This window comes from Vulpes vulpes, chromosome 4 (assembly GCF_048418805.1).
Source record: "Vulpes vulpes isolate BD-2025 chromosome 4, VulVul3, whole genome shotgun sequence".
In the NCBI taxonomy this organism is placed as follows: domain Eukaryota; kingdom Metazoa; phylum Chordata; class Mammalia; order Carnivora; family Canidae; genus Vulpes; species Vulpes vulpes.
In genome coordinates this window covers 14,341,971-14,357,215 of record NC_132783.1, presented here as the reverse complement: position 1 = coordinate 14,357,215, position 15,245 = coordinate 14,341,971, and the positions used below count along the sequence as shown (strand labels likewise).

The 15,245-nt window shown below is 33.8% G+C and overlaps 1 long non-coding RNA gene and 1 pseudogene across 2 annotated transcripts in view; both read right to left on the bottom strand.

The window, feature by feature from the left end:
* The window catches only part of LOC112933635 (uncharacterized), a 386,127-nt gene that overhangs the window by 143,667 nt on the left and 227,215 nt on the right, over positions 1-15,245 (bottom strand). The window lies entirely within an intron of this gene.
* On the bottom strand, positions 9,271-9,372 carry LOC112933651 (U2 spliceosomal RNA; annotated as a pseudogene).

Here is a 15,245-nt window from a genome sequence, read left to right as displayed (position 1 = left end):
ATGCTCTTAGATTGGGAGAATTAGTATCATTAAAATGTTCATACTACCCAGGGTAATCTACAGATTAAATCCACCTTCCATCAAAATACCAATGGCATTTTCCATAAAACTATAACAAAGAATCATAAAATTTGTATGGAACCACAAAAAACAAACAAGCAAACCTAAATAGCTACAGCAATCTTGAGAAAGAATGAAGCTGGAGCTATTATCTTCCTTATTTCAAACTATACTATACTACAAAGCTAGAGTTACCAAACAGTGTGATATAAGTATAAAAATAGACTCATAGAGAATAGAGCTCCAAAATAAACCCAAGTGTATATGGTCAATTACTGTATGACAAAGGAGATAAAAATATACAATGGGAAGAGACAGTCTCTTCAATAAATGGTGCTGGAAAAACTGGAGAGCTACATACAAAAGAATGAAACTAGGCCACTACCTTACACCATATACAGAAATAAATTCAAATGTATTAAAGAATTGAGTGCAAGACCTAAAGCCATAAAACTCCTAGAAGAACACATAGGCAGTAAACTCTTTGACATCAGTCTTAACAATATTTTTTTTTCATCTAGTCTCCTCAGGCAAGGGCAAAAAAAGGCTAAAATAAACCAAAGAGATGATATCAAACTAAGTAGCTTTTGCATAGAGAAGGAAATCATCAACAAAACAAAACAAAAAAACAACCTACTGAATGGAGAGGATATTTGCAAATTATGCATCTGATATAGTTTAATATTTAAAATATACAAAAACTTACACAAATTCACATTTAAAATCCCAATTAAAAAATTGGCAGAAGACTTAAATAGACATTTTTCCAAAGACCTACAGATGGCCATCAGACACATGAAAAGATGCTCAACATCACTAGTCATCAAGGACATGCAAATCAAAGCCACAGTCTCACACCTGTAAGAATGACTATTATCAAAAACAAGAAATAACAAATGTTGGTGAGGATGTTAAGAAAAGGGAACTGTCATACATTGTTGGTGGGAATATTTATTGGTGCAGCCACTTGGAAAAACAGTATGGAGGGTCTTCAAAAAATTAAAAATAGAATGAACATATAATCCAGCAATTCCACTTATAGATATTTATCCAAAGAAAGGAAACACCAATTCAAAGAGATACATGTACCTCTAAGTTTATTGCAGAATTGTGTACAATAGCCAAGGTTTGAAAGCATCGCTTAAGTATCTACTGATAGATGAATGGGTAAAGAAGATATGATATTACTTCTTTAAAAAGAATGAAATCTTGTCATTTGTAACAGTATGAAGAGATATAGATGGATTTAGAGGGCACTCTGCTAAGTGAAATAAGTCAGAGAAGGACAAATTCTCTATGATTGCACTTATATGTAGAATCAAAAACCAAACCAAACCAAAATGAAATAGAAACAGACTCATAGATACAGGAAACAAACTGTTAGTCAGGGGGGCAGGTAAAATAGGTGAAGAGGTACAAACTTCCAGCTATAAAATACATGGGTCATGGGTTCATAATGTGCAGCATAAGGAATGTAGTAATTATATTGTAATAACTTTGGTGATGGGGTAGCTACACTAAGGGGAATCCTTTGGAATGTACAAAATATCAAATCACTATGATGTACACCTGAAATGAATATGATATTGTATGTCAATTATACTTCAATAAAAAAGGACAACTTAATGATCAGCTTATGGAAAAAAATGTTATGTAAAACATCTTTAAACATGTTAAAATACGCTCATTTTCACTCTTATTAAGAGAAATGCTAGGGGCAGCCCAGGTGGCTCAGCAGTTTAGTGCCACATTCCACCCAGGGTGTGATCCTGGAGACCCGGGATCGAGTCCTGCATTGGGCTCCCTGCATGGAGCCTGTTTCTCCCTCTGCCTACATGTGTCTCTGCCTCTCTCTCTCTCTCTGTGTCTCTCATGAATAAATAAAATCTTTTTAAAAAATTTAAAAAAAAGAGAAATGCTAGTTAAAACTACCATAAGACACTATTTTTCACCTAAAAAGTGAATAAAAATTCAAAAGTCTATTGCTACACTCTGCTGGCAAAACTGGAGAGAGAAACCTCCTCATACATTACTAGTGAGAGGGCCAACTGGCTCAATCCCACTTCTAGGGTTTAACTGAAGATACTACAACAGATATAAAATAACACATAAACAAAATTATTCACTGAATTATTATTTGTGTAACAAAATACTGAAAACAACCTAACATAATCTATTTCTATGGAAGCATAAATAAACGTGTGTGGAATCTCTATAAACCACTATGGAATGGTTTCTGAGACATACTAGCTTAAAAAAATAAAGTGCAAATGCCTCATACTCCAGTGTTTGTAAGAAAGAAAAAAAAATCAGAAGGCAATGTATGCACTTGCTATTTTTGTGGAAAGAAGACTAGGAAAACTGAATTATGATAATAAAAAATCATTACTCAGAGAGAGTGGGAAGTAATGTTTAATAACATTAATAGGGCTGGGAGTGAGAATTCATGGAGTTTAACTTTCTCTATGGTGACTTTTGAACCATATTAGTATTCCACATATTCAGGAATAAACTTATAAAGGATAAAATAGTCACTCCCATTCCATCTACAAAAACAAACCAAACTTCATTTCAAATTAATAACATACATTAGAAATAAAATAAAGTCGAGTAACTTTTGGACACAGTCCTCTGGCAGAACAGTTAGTGGTAGACATTCTTTTTTTTTTTTTTTTTTAAGTGGTAGACATCCTAAGGAGAAAAATCACCACAAAGGAATTACAGATGACCCTTGAACAACATGAGGGGTTTGGGGCACCAACCCCCTGCACAGTCAGAAATCATATAACTATCGACTCCCCCAAGCACTTAACTACTAATGGCCTGTTGACTGGAAGCCTTACCAATAACATCAACAGTCAATCAACATGTAGTTCATAGGTTACATGTATTGTATACTGTACTCTTACAGTAAAGAAAGCTAGAGGAAAGAAAATGTTATTAGGAAAATCATAAGGAAGAGAAAATAGGACTCACAGTTCTTTATATTTAACAAAATCCCATGTATGGGTAGATTCACACACTTCAAACTGTGGTGTTCAAGGATCAGCTATATTTTAGTTGGTTTATTGTTGGGGTATGAATGTAGTTAAATCTAAATCTTCCTTATGTGTGATATAGAATAGAGCACATATGTAAACATACTGATATCCTCAGGAACCAGAAGACTCAGTGTGGAAGAAAGAAGATACAGACATCCAGTGGAAAGTGAGGAAGAACTCTGTGGAAGAGAATGTGTGTGTCCTAGTTCTTTAGGAAGAGCTGGGGGCAGCCTGGGTGGCTCAGTGGTTTAGCGCCGCCTTCAGCCCAGAGCCTGATCCTGGAGACCCGGGATTGAGTCCCACATCGGGCTCTCTGCATGGAGCCCACTTCTCCCTCTGCCTGTGTCTCTGCCCCACCCACCCCTCTCTCTGTGTCCCTCATGAATAAATAAATAAATAAAATCTTAAAAAAAAAAAAAAAAGAAGAAGAGCTGGAAAATCCTGGAGGAGCCTAGAAGCAATGACACAACATTAGCAATATGTGCCTCTTGAGCTGAGATCTAGATTTTAGTTCCCACTAAAGGGAACTAGGACTCCTTGAAGAGAGTCTTAAATAAGACTTAAGTTTTCAAGTAATTAAGAGTTTATCAGCTTGAGTTTGTACGTACGTACACATTTTCAGCTATGTGACCTCGAGTGCATTTTACATATGTTTGTAAATACAAGTAAATATATGTATAAATATATATACATATAAACACATGTATATATGCATATATATATTTCTTCCATTATCACAATGAGAATTATTGCAATAACTAATGCTTAAATAGTCTTTACTATCTGCCAGACACTAGGATTATTTCTGTTGTATTGGTTTCTTTTGAGAAAGTTGGTAATATGAAATGCAAAAACTATACACTAAAAGTGATATACTTTACTTATATATTTAAGTATATTATAAACATAATTTAAGAAAAAACATATAAAAGTCATGACAGATAATATACTTACTTCCTTACACTTCAAAGAGATTTTGCAAATTAAGAAAAATACTATTAATGCCACAGAAGGAAAATAGCAAAGGAGATGAAAGGAACTTTACATAAAATAAGTTAAAATTACTGAAATAAGTAGGGGGAAAGTTTAAACTGACTAAAAATCAAAGGAATATAATAAAAAATGAGTTATAATGTGTCATTTTCAGCTTAAAAATATTGAAACAAAATTATAAAAATTAAAAGCTAGTCAGTCTTAGTAAGGGTTCATGCTAACAGCACATTAAATATTAAGCAGAACTCTAAATTGATATGAAATCCCAAGCAATTCATATAGGGACCTCAAAAATATATATAACTTTGATTCAGTAATTACATTTCTTAGAATTTACCCTAAGTAAATAATTAGGGTTTGTAGAAAGACACAGCTACAGTCATGTTCTCTCCAGGATTGTTTATAGTGCCAAAAACTTGTAAACAACCCAAATGCTCCAAAATGAAGGCGGATTCATTACTAAACATCCATATAGTGGAACACCATGCAACCATCACCAACTACATTAAAGGAAATTACATTCATTGTACATTTTAATTTTTTTTTAAGATTTCATTTATTTACTTGAGAGAGAAAGAGCAATAGAGAAGCACAAGCAGGGGGCAGAGGGGCAGAGGAAAGAGAAGCCGACTCCCCGCTGAGCAGGAAGCCTGAACCCTGGGATCCTGACCTGAGCTAAAGGCAGATGCTTAGCTGGCTGAGCCACCTGGGTGCCCCTCATTGTACATTTTAAAATAATATATTTTTAAAAATATAATACAATTTTAAAAAGATATGTTTTATAATAATTCAAAACACTAGAAATCTGTATATAACAAGGTCAAAAGTACTTATCTCTAGATCTTAGTTGTAGGATGAGTTTTATTTTTATTTAGGAATGTGCAGCTTTAAGCTTTTTTTTTGGTATTCTTTTATTATTGTAATGGACATATATAACTTATGACAGTAAGAAAAGATGTAAAAATAGATTCGAATTACTGGAAACAGGATCAAGTCTTCAGAAAAACAGACCCGAGATTCTAACATTTCCTCTTCTTAATCCTCATACAATTAACTTGCTCAATAAATTTTAAATTGTATTAGCACATCCTTTCAGAGAGCTGCCTTAATTGAAGAAAAATAGCTGAGTAACTTAAAACCGATTTTTGGATATTCTGAGAGCTCTCCTCTAGTGACTGGATGAATTTAGCTCAGTAAAATGAAAGTTTATAACTCAAAATAAGGATTCGTTTATTTCTTTTTAGCTAAACGAATTTGCATTGTTTAATTATGGAACATACCAAAAAGATTGAAGAATTAGAAAAACAAATATTAAAAAAGTATGATAAATAGCAGTGTAACAGGCTGGGCTGAGGGGGATTGTAGAGAAAGCCTAAAGGCTGATGGGAGATCTAGTGTTATTTAGCCTCTTCACTAATTATATGAATCCAATAATAAGTAGAGTATATCTGAAAGTTTCTAAGAATATACAAGTAATTTAAAATATAACATATGAATAGGGATGTCTGGGTGGCTCAGCAGTTGTATGTCTGCCTTTGGCTCAGGTCGTGATCCTGGGGACCCGGGATTAGGTCCCGCATCAGGCTCCCTGAATGGAGCCTGTTTCTCCCTCTGTCTGTGTCTCTGCCTCTCTCTCTCTCTGTTTCTCATGAATAAATAAATAAAATCTTTGAAAATATATAAATATAACAAGAATATATAATATTTATGTATATTTATATGGATGTATTATGTAAGGGTGTGTGTGTGTGTGTGTGTGTGTGCCTGCGCTGAGATATTAAGGAGAGATTTAGAAGTTTCAATGAAACAAAGGAGTTTTAAAGGAGACTAAAATCTGAATAAAAATGCCACGTTCCTGGTAGGGAACCTTGAAAATTTAATCACCATAATAAAAGAGATCTTGTTATAGTTTGCTGTTTGCTTTTAAATATCTTAAGTTTTTCTTTGCTGCTTAAAGAGATGGTTGTCTTATATGAGAATTCCACTCCCCCCCCATTTTTATAAGGCATTATATCAGGTGTCTTGGGTAATGAAATTGTTCCACTGAGAAAATAGCAAAGTTCATGGTCATCAATTCTAAATCCCTAATGTGATTCCTCCATTTAAAAATAAATTTAGGAATTCCAAGCAAGATTTATTACATGTATCAGAGTATTAGCTCCATGAGGGCAGGGTTTTGACTTCTCACTGTTGTATGTCTAGTTAAATTTGACATTCTATTTCATTTATTATTTTATGGCATTAATTTTCTTCCAGATTATTGTGTTACTCTCTGTTCCTCTTATCCTACACCTTACATTTCTTTGTTTTTTTTTTTTTGTTTGTTTTAAAGCAAGACAGAGTCAAATATAAAAGAAGTAATTTAAATTTCAATGTTTTAATATCCCCTAGTCTTAAAACACTCCAAAAGTTATGTTTAATTACAAGGCCACCTAATGTTTTCATGGAGGATTTAACAATACTTTTTAAAAATCTACTTATTTATTTTAGAGAGGGGGAGAGAGAGAACCCAAGCAGACTCCCCACTAAGCACACAGCCTGCCTCAGAGCTGATCCCATGACCCTGACTGAGATCATGAGCTGAGCCAAAACCGAGAGTTGGAGGCTCAACTGAGTGAGCCACCCAGTGACCCCCATGGAGGATTTAATAATTTTAATAATGTCTACAAGTTCTAAATACCCAAATGATCAGAATAATAGGTAGCAGCATTTTGAGCAAATTCAACATATGATTACTGATGTTCCAATCTATACCCAGCTCGTGATATTTTGTGACTAAAGAAATTACAGCTAAAGTGGACTTTTACTTTTATCTAAGAAAAACAGAAAGGCTACAACCTAGAAAACATCTCTCAGTCTGTGAGAAAATGATGAAGTTCATCATTAAGAGTGATGATGTCAGCAAGAATGCAAATCATAGCATACATATGTGGAAGTGCTTTTAGTTCTGTGCACTCCACCCTGTCCTGACACCATCCCTAATCCTTCCAACAGTGCTGAAGACTAGGTGCAATTAATCCTGTTTTGTAAAAGGTGTTATTTCTTTCAGTAATCTGGGGCTCAAACTCACAACCCTGAGATCAAGAGTTGTGTGCTCTGTGGACTGAGCCAGCCCAGTACCCCCAATTAATACCATTTTGAATACGAGTAACCAAGTAGAGATTATGCAATTCACTCATGTATGAAGTGAAAACAGGATTGAATATGGACATGTTTATTTTCTAATCCCATATTCTTCTCACTTTTTATCTCTCTAGTGAAATAAAGAACATTAGATGAACACTACAGTGATACTTCCAAGTTTTTGCAAAATGCACAATAAAAATAATAACTAAAAACAAATTAAGGGAAGCTTATAATTTCAGTCAGGTGAAGTTCTGCTGTATGCACTTTGATTCAGTTTAGGATAGTGTTCAGTAATATTCTGGAAAGATAAACTGGACATCCAGTATCTTGTAGAGAGATCACATATTTTGATTTAGGACTTCCTGACTTCAGAAACAATGATTAATCATTTTCAGCTTATTCACATAATCTTTATTTACTTCTAGTAACTAAAATAAAATTCCTTAGAAAAAACAAAGTCTTGGTATAAATAACTCTTAAAGTTTCTCCATATAGGCTTGGTATAAATAACTCTTAAAGTTTCTCCATATAGGCTTATAGTCTCTAATCTTGACTCCATAATAGTTTTTGTAGCTACTGATTCAATAATTATGATTAATAGGGAGTAAAATTATCTTTTTTGTTAGAGAGAGGGAGAGCCTATGGCAAGCAGGCATGGGAGGGTATGCAGAGGGGCAAAAGGAGAGGCACAGAGAGAAGAGGGAATCTTAAGCAGGCTCCACACACAATGTGGAGCAATGCGGGCTTGATCTCACAACCCTGGAGGTCATGACCTGAGCTGAAATCAAGACTGGCACTTAATCAACTGAGCCACCCAGGTGGCTGGTAGTAAATTATCTTTAAAACATCTCTATACTATTTATTTTATATAAAGAACCTCTTACACAATACATAAAAATATTGTTTTATGACATTCATGATTATTTTCTCTAAATATTGAATACTAGTTTTTCAAAGCTGTCAAAATGAAGGTGTTAATTGTATCCTAAAAAAATAGTTAAAATTTATGAAATATTTTGTAATGTTGTTCTTTCCAAATTCATTAAGTTTCTAATACCTTATACTTTCCCATAATCTGGGTCTGAATTTTATTATAATAAAAATATAATTTCTTATTAATTAGATCAAAAAAACAACCCAAAACATCTGGGCTGAGTCTTTCTTTTTAATCTGCACTCTTGTGCTCATTTCAGTAAAATGTTGTTGAATAAAAGCTCCAAAGCCAATCACACAGTCATATATATGTATGTGTATATATATATATATATATATATACACACACACAGACAGACACACACAGAGGAAACATAATAATTCTTTAAAGAACTAGTGTTGATGGGAAGTTTTATTTTAGGTTTTTGATGTATTGTCACCATTTGGCTCTAATTATAAACTCTTATGATTTACTGTAGATTTTGAATTAACCTTAAATATTGAACATGCACTATGATTAGTTGGTTTACAAATTTCCAGGCTTAGGAAATTTTGAGTAAAGTTCCTTTCACAAAATAGATGAACAGCATCCAAGTGGTGCTTCTGATATACCATAGAAAGAATAGTCTTGTGGTTCTCTGTAAACGCAGGTGTAGGGTACTGAGGAAGAGGACTCCAGAATGTTCTATCAACTTTTGATTAGCCTACAGTAACCAGATGTTGCCAGGATAAAATCTCCAACTTCCTTTACACACTTCTCTGGTGAATAACAGAGCAGTCTAATTAGACAGACATGACGTCACATCTTAAATATATAACTTTTCCTCCATTAATTCTTGAATGGCTCCATTACCTTTAAAGTAAATATAAATATTTACATTGTTCCTAATGCAATGAAAATTTGCATCCCCAGGAATTGATTGTACTTTATAATGCATTTTACCTTTATTTTATTGTTAATATTAATAGACTCCATAGAGAAAAAAAATTAGCATCATTGTAAACTGTTTCTGATTATTATATGGTCGTATTTTGGATTTCCAATTCTTCTATTTTGTCCCTATATCTGAAAATTTATAATAACACAGGTTTACATTTCTCTGCTTTCTTAGGTCTTAAGTGATAAGATAGGCTTGCTTTGTGCATAACATGTCTCACTTTATTAAACTGATAAGAACAGATACTCCACTTGATCTTAGCCAAAAGGCCAAGAAGCGGTAATATATCTCACTTTAAAATGATGAGTTGCCCAACCACCTGCTCCAATGAAATGATCCTATAATAAGGCAGACCACATGCAGTATTTTAAAAAACAATGGTTGTTTCTCCTAGCATAAAATTTAACGATATTTTGATCCATCCTGCAGATGAAAAGAAGTTGAAATACATTCCAACATTTCCCTTTCCATTTTACTTGATTTAATAAACCTGTCCAGCGGGTGAGACTAAGAATAGCCTCTTAGAAATATAGATCCATGATATGGGGCAGGAAATAAACTTGGAAGAGATTTTTCCAAGAGACACCAAAAAGCTTCCAACAGTTTGGAGTAAGGCTGATCTAGTCGAAAGTAGAGCACAGAATCTATTGCTTGCTAGCTTGTGACAGTGGGAACATTAGTCTCTTGGTGCCTCAGGTGCTTTATCAACAAAATAGGAATGCTGACTCAATTAGCTTTGTATTGCTGGGGAGCAAATTACCCCAAACTTAACGGCTTAAAACAATGCCCATTTTAGTACATTATCCCGCACATTAGGTGATGAATAAATCTAGATAGATATTATTCCTATTATTATTAACGGTTTACATGGATTTAAGTACTGAATAAAGACGTAAAAATAGAATTAATCAGTCACAGTGATTAAGCATGATTCACGTAATCAGAGATGTGATGTGAGATTTATTTTCTAAAACAGAAGTCTGGAAACTTTTTCTCTAATGCACCAGATAGTATAATAAATATTTTAAGCTTTGTAGGCCATATGGTCTTTATTGCAACTCCTTAACTCTGCTACAGTGGAAGCATGAAAACAGCCTTAGTAAATACATAAATGAATATGGGTGGCTGTGTTCCAACAAAACTTTATTTACAAAAACAGGCATCAGACCAGATTTGGCCTTAGGACTGTTAGTTGGCCCATTCCTCTCCTAAAATAGGAGCTAAGAGGGAAAAGTCTCCACCAGTTCCTAATGTTATTTGTACTAATAGATTTTTCATTTTCTTTTTTTGGAAAGACTGTCCCATTTTAACATCTTCACTAGATCACCAATTAATTATATGAACAGTATAGGCTTTGTGATTCATGTTTCTATCATAATTAGTCTGGGGGTGGCAGAGGGAAGAATGTTTTTTTTTAAAGGAAAACAGAACATGGGAAGCTTAAAGATGTTGGTTTTGCTCCTTTTTCTGGCCAGAAATATATTACTAAATTTCACCGAGGCATTTTTTTTTCCCACCTAGAAGCTGTAGATAAAAAGTTGTCTTTTATATTTCTTCCTGAAGTGTTGTGACAATGATTCATTGTGACTGTTTGACATCTATTGAAGAACAAAATTAACACACAAAAAAAACAGACCCAAAGCCATGCTTTCATTCAAAATTAGAATCCCTGGTGGCTCCCAGGCTACTTCTCCTCCAATCCTCTTGTTGGTTATGAATCCTGATTGGATGATGTTCAAAATCAAAATTAATAATCCAGTATAGGATCACTTCAGTTACATTATTATCGGTTTATATTAATTTATTGACATATAGCATTTCTTGCTTATGTTTCACTAAAGCTATTTGATTAGGTTTTTCTTTCCCTATTTTTTTCTTAGTAAAAATTTAGCAAAGTCCCAGGCAGAGTGGAGATAATGAAAACTGAAGAGATCATTAAACTTAATTCTGTCAAATGTCTGCAACAGTTAAGTCTGAGTTTAGAACACCGAAAAACTGGGGGTAAATTCCATTATGTTTAAAGATCACTAAATATAGCATATTGGTTTATTCTGAAGGAATATATAACTTCTAGTTGACAGGGTATTAAAATTAGTACTCTCTTACAATTCCTTGTATGTTTAGTTAATTGTAGAAAAAAAGGAATTTTTTTTTCAGAAAATTTGTTTCAATACATATGTTGACTGATACAAACTTGTTAATATGTATTTGCAAACATTTTAATCATAGACACACAGACTTTCGTGTCTTTTATTTATTCTAAAGCTGTTACTCTTACAATAGTTGGTCTAATTAAAATCTTTTCTGTTAACCATATATAAAACAGTCGCACCCTAAGCATCACAGTTTCTCAAAATGGGAAATAGTCCTTTGGTACAAGCACTGAAAAGTCTAGAAAATGATAGCGAGGAATGAAAAATAATGCTAGGAAGGGAGACTTTGAGGCGAAGATCAAAGGTTTTTTTTTTTTTTCAAAAAAACACAAAGCAAGGATATACTGACAATGCCATTATACGGGATCAGGGATGGCGAAAAGAAAGGGAAGATACAGACCTGTTAACAAAACAGCTACATGCATTATTTTTAGGCATGATTTCTCTACTTTTTTTTTTTTTTTTTACTTCTGACAAGCAAATAAAATGCATTACATTCAATTCCCCTAACCTTTAGCTACACATCCAAATACTGCAGACATACTTTGAAAAATGATATGAAGTGTCCCATGCAACCCACCACTTGAAATGACTGTTATTTCCAAATGTTTTCTTTTGTTCTAAGCTAAAAATAATAAAATAATGGGCTGAGCACAGTTTCAAATTGAACTGAACCATCAGGAGACTGTTTCAAATTAAACACGAACCGCTCCAAATGCAGCCAGCATGAAGAGATAAGGGTTCATGCACCTCCGTGAGAGCGTTCACACACAACAAACCCCTTCTTGTTTACATGCCTATTAAGAGTTCCCAGCAGCTGAAATTATTTCACTCAATTTGATTCCATCCTCATTCTCCATGGCTCATTTACCAATTCCAATACAGGCCTATTCATGTTCCTTGGGAGAAAGTGAAGGTGAATATTGTATTTACAAAGGCTAAAGCCAGACAAAAAAGGATTTCAACAATTGCTGCTGAGATTCAGATCCCACAGTTCCCCTTAAGACTATCTTCTCTATCTGGAACTAAGCATCCGAGTTCCTTATTTCAGACTCCCAACGGCCAATGTCAAAATAGGTTGACGATAAAATTTCCAGCGAGGCACAGAGGCCAGATTCCCAGGTCTGAGGTCCTATTTTCAGAAGAGAGGCCTGTGAAGAATAGTAACTGTACTTTCAGTTCTATGACAAGAATATTTAGCTTATTTAGTATTGCTTCCAACTTTTATAACCTAGTTCTTGCTTGCAGAATTTACTGCCTTTAATTGATGAAGCAATGGCTCTACGACAAACCCTAAGTCTCCTTATCTAATAAGTAAATGTAGTTAATCAATAGCTGCTTTTAGCAAAACAATATATGGAGTTAAAAGTCAAGACAGTGTATAAACTTTGGGCTGAGTAGTGCCTAGACGGGAAAACCAGGGAGACTTCTGAGGAACTGGTAATATTTTCTTTCTCGAACAGAGTGCTGACATCACAAGTACACTCTAAGAAAATTTAGCATTCTGGACACCTGGATTTGTGCGTTTTCTGCATTATATTGTACCTTGAGTACTGGGTGTTATACACAACTGATAAATTATTGAACATTACATCTGAACATAAGTATGTACTATATGTTGGCTAACTGAATTTAAATAAAAAAACAAAAAAATAATGGCTCTTTTGACTTATGTCAGAACAGATTATATGATGTGCTGAAGAATAAAATGCGTGACTGCAAGTTATGTAACCTGTAGTTCGCTGCTAACTTGTTATGGTGATAGCAAGCATTCCTGTCTCTGCAAGGAAGTCCTTCCAATGCCATACTTTGACTTTCAGTAGGATATAGGCTTTTGGATTAAGACAGATTGTTTGACAGAAGAATTATTCTTTTATTCTTGTTTTAAGAAATGAGATATAGGATGTTAGAAATGAATCGAGATGTTTTATATATGTCATATATTATAAATATATATTTTATATATTATATATAACATGTTTATGTATAACATATGAACGTATGTAACATTGTATACATGTTACATTTTTTTGAGGAACAAAAACCAAGCTTTTTATTTGTTCATTTTTTGCATTTGAAGTACTCCTCAATGACATCCTTTGCCTGAGACTCTTTGCCATTGTCCTTAACCACCACACTGTGCAACCAACCACTTTACAGGGTTTTCCCTCTCTGTCAATTTTACAGAGGCCTACCCATTCCCCTTGATACTTGTCATAAACCTTGATTACATGGATTTGGTGTTTAGCACAAAGGGCCTCCACCAACTTGACATACACAAGCTCATCACAGTTGGATGCAAGTACACACAGATGGGCTTGGTACTTGTCTTAGGCTTTGGCAGCTTTGCGAATTCCACGTGCTAGGCCACCATGGATGACATACCTATATATCTGTATATCAAGAGAGAGAGAAGAGAGAGAGAGAGAAAGCTTTTATAACTTGGCAAAATCTTTACAGGTAGAAATGTACCTACATATTCTTATCTACTATATTTATTGAAATCATTACTGAGAAGAAACTATAAATTCAAAATGACAAAAGTTCACTATTCTGATGATCCACATAAGTTGGCCTGGAGTTGAGCAAACCAAATAAAAAACAGATAAAATATTGTCAAAATTATTCTCTTTGCCATTGCTATTACCAGAAAGTTTGGTCTTACACAGAAAGAGAGATGAACAGAAGATCAACATTATTAATTCATGAATTAAACCTTAAGTATAACATTCAAATTTTCTCCACGTTCTTATATATTTGATGTGTTGAACATTGTCAGGTGATCAACATATGCAAAAATTTTCAGCAATTGTTTTATGTTAGTTTCCTTTAGATTTCTAACAATTTTACATATGTATTTTTGAGGCAGCATAGCACATGTTTGAAATGTTATAAAGGATATATCTACATTAGGAATTATAATTTTTATCAAAATAAAATTACCCATCTGTCTCAATTAAAGTTGATTGCCTTCAATTTTGCTTAACTCTCACTCATTCAAGATTAATTAGAAATTGAAGTATTAAATAGAGTGGAGGCAGACAATAAGACTGAAGTCATTACTGACCTGGGCCGGCAATGAGAGAGTTGAAGTACACAAGCCCCTTGAAAGGGACTTTCCTCTAAATTTGAAAGAAATATGCCAAAATATACAACTTTCTCCCCAGCAAAAATAGTTCTAGAAATGTAATTATTTTCAAAGAATGTTTAACTTCCAGATAACAAAGTGTAGTCATTTTGTGAATCCTTCATATCCCTATGCTCTACTTAATTTCTCTAACGTTTAAAATTTCTTTTAGGGCAGCCCTGGTGGCTCAGCAGTTTAGTGCCGCCGTCAGCCCAGGGCCCCATCTTGGAGACCCAGGATCCAGTCCCACATCAGGCTCCCTGCACCAAGCCTGCTTCTCCCTCTGCCTGTGTCTCTACCCCCAACCCCTCACTGTCTCTTATGAGTAAATAAAATCTTTAAAAAAAAAAAAGCTTTTAAAGATGGCATAAAATTGTTCAGAATTTATAATTCATTCTTTTCTGAAATATGATAGAAGAAAATTTGTAAAATATACCTTGCAAAATGAAATGATTGCTTGAATTTAAAATTTTAAAAATGTTTTATTACTTAATTTATATACTCAAATGTGGAACATCCAGAATCACTGTGACAAAAATAATGCTGAAAATGTACTTGCTAATTGAATACACTTATGCATTTAACATGAGAATGCATATAATGAAACCATCAAGAAAAGAAATGTGAATGAAAATTGAAATTATAGCTCTAAATTTTCATATGTTTAACTTGGGAAAAAAGGCAATTCATTTTACTCTGACCTTTAACAAAGACTGCTGTTGTACTAAATAAATATTCTACAATGGAATTTTTCTTACAAAATTCTCATTTGTATTGATGGTTAATTTGATATTTTCAATGACAGTATGGCTATGCATCCAATTAAATTTCCAAAATGTATTGAGAAGCTCCTAAGCTACCCAGAAGTTAAAAA